Genomic DNA, 6,013 nt, shown 5'->3' with positions numbered 1-6,013 from the left:
ATGAACTAAACCATTACATACGTCAACATTGGCTGTTAGTGAATTAGTGAATCTGTGCGTAGGTATTAAAATGACCACCGTTAGCTTCGTTGACACTTCTGAGCAATGACTGACAAGCGGCCAACATAGTTGCTGCTATGTATACAACTTTATGGATCACTCTGTGTTACACTTCCATAGGAAGAATTATTGCAGGAAGGCAATTGTATTGTACAATACAGAGTGTTGAACGAATGCCTGAAGAAAGACTTCTTAAAGCTGCGATCAGGTACAAACCTAGCGGAAAAAGAGATCGAGGTCGACCACGAAGAAGATGGGAAGATCAATTTGAAGCCGGAACAGGCTTTAGTACCTAATCCCTGATGATTATTATGATGATGAATACAGAGTGTTGTGGTCGAGTGGTTGGCACTCCTGCTTCGTATCCTACAGATTCTGGATGTAAATCTCGGCTCGGATGCCGGCTATCGTGACGTGAAGATTTTCGTAGTTTTTTCTTCAGTCTCTCAAGACAGTCACAAATTTCGCATTAAGTTATGCCACCAATACATTCTTCTGAATCCTTTCCAGTTTTTTATTCACTAATCATCCTGTCATTCGACGCTATATAATATTAGTAATTGAAAGAAAGGGACATTAAACAAACCATGAATAAATAAATGCCATTGTTGGTACACTTCAGTGCATTCTGGTTCCGAGTTTGGAATTGGCTTTCAAGGTTCGCTTTTACAAGGGTTGTTATGTATTGCGCTGGTCGCTACTGAAGCTCATTTCCCGCCCATCAGCGCTGTGATGGATTGCCTGGTTAATGGTCCCCAGAGAAAACATTTCAATACAACGTCTTTCCTCTGCGTCTCTAGAAGAGACTTCTGTGGAGTGCGTAGATATTGCAGCACTCTGTTCAATCATCTGTTTAGAGTGGCTGTTAGCTGAACACTGTCTCATTCGTTATACAGTCAGTCAGTTCTTTCAGGATGTTGGTGACAGTGGTTTACGAACATGAATGCTTTACTCTGCTAGTCTCCAAGTGGCTGCGATCTGAGTTTAATCAGGGCAACACGTTTTGATAAATTTGAACTGAATGGAGAGAAAACAGAAGCAGCCAAGTTTGAAAGGGGCTTGCAGACTCCATTTACATGTACGCAGTAGGTAAGTTATTTAGTCAGTATTGTAATGACTCATCGTATCATGCATTAGACTCACGTAGAGAGTAATGACATAATTGTACCATTAGATTTTGTTTTGATTCTTGGAATTTAATTTGCAGGCAACCATAGAACAATTACGCAAGTAATAATATTAATTTTATTCCTCTCATTTTCTTTGCTGACACTTGTTGGTCACAAACATTATTTGTACCTAACTGTCACAAGAGCCTAGTCTGAAAATTTGTCTATTCAAAATTACACACGTGTATACAATACAAAAAATTGATATTTTAAATGCTGTAATGCCGGAATTCTAATTGTAAACAGATCGACTACTCGTAAGAAAGTAAGGTGTCTCAAAATGGAGGAAGAATATTTAACAGTCAACTGTAATTAATAAGTGGGGTCGTTAATGTTTATTGAAATAAGCTGAATTCCATTGTGCGTCTTACTTTTTATGTTTATCGAAATAGGCTATAAATTAATAGTATATGCAATTTTTTTTATCAAGAATTTGAGATAAGCTAAAAAATTATGTATGCTGTTATATAAGGTACCCGTTAAAATTGTTTGATCTGAACAAAAAATAAATTGGTTCGAGAATTTTTCTTAATATTCTCCAATATTAATTGTAATTAAAGTTTCTTTTTCCGCACTGCGTATGGTGGAAGATGATAACGCTTACGTCACATTAACTGCACATGAACACATCTTATTTATCTCCACCACGGTAAAAAAGGATTACTGTTTATGTGATCAGTATAGAAATTCAGGAAAGTTAAATGGAGGGAAAACAGAAATAAAATCTTACAAGCTCTAGTTTATTTGATATTGATTTAGTTTTACGTAGGATACCCCAAAATTTCAACGTATTGCCTGAGTTTGCTTGTTTTGGTCGCCTTCACTCTCCCTATTATGTGACTGATTGCACAGCTAAGCCATAAGCGTGCATGTTTTATGAAACGGGTTACAACGTGTAGTCCATCTTGCATCTTCTGAGTGCTCGTTGCAGACGTCACCAAATCAGTGAAATAATTTGAAATAAATACCTCTGTCCTGTCACTCAGTTTTATTAGGCCAAGGTGTTTAAACACAATGTCATATTTACACACAGGATTATTCTCTGTTTTAAATATAATACTTCAATCTTTCGGTGCATTTCAGTTCTTTATAATGGATTATTTTATTGACACTTAAGTACTTTCATTTTATTATATTTTAAATCTTATCATTTAAGACAAATCATTTCTCCCTTTCATCGGCCTATATTACTGTCTGTGGCATTCAGACATAACGGCACAATTTGAAATTATACAAAAGTAGGGGCTTCTACGCCTTCCATTTTCATAATTTCCTAATAGGCACCTAATAATTTCATGCGAGGCAGAACCAGAAATACACACGAGGTCTTTTTCTTGAAAATACCTTATTCGGTGCCAGTTATTAATCACTTCGATATATGTGTAGTAGTTGGATAGAATTTGTGAGTTACAAGTCCTTTAGAAATAAAAGAACAGCGAATCGCGGGACTAGCAGATAGGGAAACGTATACTGTCCATATTATAAACATTATTCCTCAGCAGCCAGTTCCTATATTGGCAATATATTTGGTTTACGTAGTACATTCGTTTGTTTTCCTTCTATCTGCAATTAGTGATGTAGGTGAAACGCACAGTTTGAGTTCGAGTATAGAATTGACCTTCAGTTATCACCAGTAAAATAATCTAGTAAAACATTCTTCTTCCTTACGGGCACTTTCAGAGGTGATGGTTGGAAAAAAATATTATTTAATCTTTTTATGATAGGATATTATAAATATGTTTAATTTATTTTTATGAGACGAATCTGTCATGAAGACCCACTTGTTGAAGAAGCGATATCTTCTCTTATATTTGACGAATTCTAGATTCGCCCACTGATAATTCTTGTGTTTATACACAGTGGTCCCTTTGAAACGTGATCCTAACTACAGCAGTATTTGTAACGGTTGGTGTCATCAGTATAACAGTTGTGCGTTGTCTCATTCAGTATCTCCTAAATGCTCCAAATGCTTCACTAACAGTAAACGATTTCGATGCGAAATAATATTCGAGAATGAACACATGTTCTGCTCGTAACAAGAGTGATCTTGATTAGAGTATACCGAAAGAGACGGGGGGGGGGGGGGGGGAGATGGTATTACACGGAGTTGGACTTTTCAATTAATTTTTGTACCATAATAAGTGATTGTTATTGAAATAGAACATTCTATATGTTGTAGAAATTTTTCTCACAGGCATCCTTTCTTGTCTTTCGTGTTAAGGTTTGTTACCACACTGTAGCATGACGGTGTCATTAATTCCGCAGGGAACTGATTTTTTATACACACTTGCCAATCGTTAATTATTCTTAACACTGGTGTGATTTTCTTTTACAATTTGTTGTTCAGCTGTAATGGGTTTCCTTTCGGGATGGGACTGTATTTTAGTAATTAAATTTTTTGTAGATGTAGTTCTACGGAAAGTTATGAATGTGTTTTAATTCAGTGAGATGTCGAGTTGCCCAGTTCTGTAATTTGAGTATATCCTCCTGAATTTATTTTGTAAATTTGTCTATATCGGAATATGAATTAAAAAGAAACCTATCTTTATCGAGAAAAAAAATTGGTCCCGAGAATCTTGTATGAAAATTGATGTAAAATTACGTGTGAGGAAAGGAACCTGTTTAAAGCGGAATCGAAAAGTAAAAGGAAGGATTCAACGGGAAACATGGCAAAAAATGTTTCTCTCTTAATGTAATTTTGTCTTGTTTACTGTAATCTCGGAAATGTGTCTTAGAATGGATATTTTCTGTCAAAAATAGGAAATAATAGAAATCCGACCGTTCAGAAAAGTGTACTGGCACTACTGTAAAAAGGAAGGAAGAAGATAAAATAATTAAAGGAAAAAAAGTTGTCTACCGCTTACAAACGGCGACTTTCTGACGTGTGCTGTGGATCACAAACACACTTTCTAAATACAAAGAACTTGTACGAGACCTATTTATCTAGAATTTCTAGCGTTAAACGGAAATTTGCTCCAATAGAAGGAATAATGTTTAGATCCTTCGTGACTTCGTCACAGTCGTGAAAAGGTTTCATTTTATATCGATCCTTAAAAAAAACCTCTAATAAAATTAACAACCTACTTGAATATTATTTAAGACCAGAAAATAAATTTTAAGATAATTACGTCGTTATTGGAATCTCTGTGGCTATTGGATTTTGCTGGCCTAGGACAGGATCGATGGAGGGCTTTAGTTAATTCGGTAATGAATCATCTGGTCCCCTAAGCCATCTAGTTCGTTAGTTTAATCCCATCGTTTGATATTATTTAATTTTAAATATTGAAAACATCGTTAAATAAACTTTAAATAAAGAAGCACATTTTATTGTTCGACACTCCATAAAAACTTTAACTGATATAGGATCTGAAAGTAACTGAGAAACAAACAAAATGGAGTCTTAAACAACTCAGTTTGAGATCCCAAGCAGTGCAGTTTCCCTAGCCCTAATGTCATCACTAGCTGCTGATTTTATGTATGTTCCATAGGATGTACAGACTATACTGAAATTTCTTGCCGCATACGTGATAAACCCAGAGACGGGCATGCGTAAAATTACTCTTCAAATATGTAGGCCTAATTAAAACTCGATCCATAAGTGGAAGATCAAATATTTAGGGTTAGACATGTTATAAATTAGTGATCGACGTAAAACAGTCCCACGGACACATTGACTAGTAACGTTCTGTTTCGATCGAAGTAACCAGACCTTGCGGTGTATTTAAGTATCAGAGGGACCTGATTTCGAAGCTGAATGCCGGTCTAAGAATTATTCGGGGTTATTAATATGGGGAAATTTTGGAATAGTGTGATACTGGCTACTGCATTTATATAATGTTGAGGTTTATAACGCATGGAGTTTTCCTGCAGGCTTCCCTGTAAACCTTCATTATGTGGTGAGAAGATACTGAAGGAATTTTATTAGTAAAGTTTAAAGTTATTAGCAATAAAACGTCGCCTTTTATTATTACTGAATAAGAAGACGATCAGAACAAGGAAAGACACACCAATACAGCAAGTGGCAGATATTGGGGACTAACATATGTTTATGCGAAGGTTTGTGTGTCAAATACATATTTTGTATTTGCGGAAAGGGAACGGACAAATACATGAATGGAAAATATTGATTTGATGCGATGCCTGCAAGGTAACAGCGTGGTGTACACAAAATGTAGTACGCATTTCTCGCTCGGTTGTTCAGTTTTAATGTCATTACTGTCACAGTTCCGCATGACATGGGAATAATATATAGCAATATCTGGTGATTAAGTAAACAACCATGATAGACCTTTATTTTGATAGGCCACTCTTGCGCGATAGAGCATCACAAAGTAGACTAACATGAATGACTAGAAGTATTTGGAAGATGACTGGTTTATGGAATGTTACGCCGTGTAGATTGGTAGATTCTGGCAGACATTTCAGAGGAGTTTATTATCCTGATGATGGAGGTAGTAAGTTCCTCTGAAACGTTGGTCAGAATCCATCAATCTGCACGGTGCAACATTCCAGAAACCAGTCATCTTCACACTCGTCGATAATAGAACTTCCTATCATTTTCCGTTTCTGCTTTTACTGTTGGTTACTTGAGTTTTGGGATACTGACGGAGGATGTGAAGAGTACAGCATAAAATCATTTCTATTTTTACCTAACAAGGTTCATTGACGAGGAGATTACTATTTAGAACCAAGAGAGAGGTAACAGAAGTACGGAGAAAACTACATAATAATGAGATTCATAAGTTACTATCTCCTCAAAATATTGCTGGGGTAATGCAATCTGG

The 6,013-nt window shown here is 36.0% G+C and overlaps 1 protein-coding gene across 4 annotated transcripts in view; it reads left to right on the top strand.

The window, feature by feature from the left end:
• Nucleotides 1-739: 739 nt before the first annotated feature.
• Nucleotides 740-6,013, top strand: part of LOC110828742 (uncharacterized) — a 47,364-nt gene continuing 42,090 nt past the window's right edge. For 2 of the 4 annotated variants that reach the window (XR_015537628.1, XR_015537626.1), the window contains exon 1: nt 740-1,149. The gene's annotated coding sequence lies outside the window, so the exon portion shown is untranslated. The remainder of the gene's footprint in view (nt 1,150-6,013) is intronic. The other 2 variants (XR_015537627.1, XM_087358071.1) reach the window with 2 other exon arrangements.

The sequence above is a fragment of the Zootermopsis nevadensis genome, unplaced genomic scaffold (assembly GCF_977971745.1).
Source record: "Zootermopsis nevadensis isolate Lab colony 2312 unplaced genomic scaffold, Znev_1.0 Znev_ptg000029l, whole genome shotgun sequence".
Taxonomy (NCBI): domain Eukaryota; kingdom Metazoa; phylum Arthropoda; class Insecta; order Blattodea; family Termopsidae; genus Zootermopsis; species Zootermopsis nevadensis.
The sequence above is the reverse complement of the archived record's forward strand: the minus strand, read 5'-3'. Positions and strand labels throughout refer to the sequence as shown.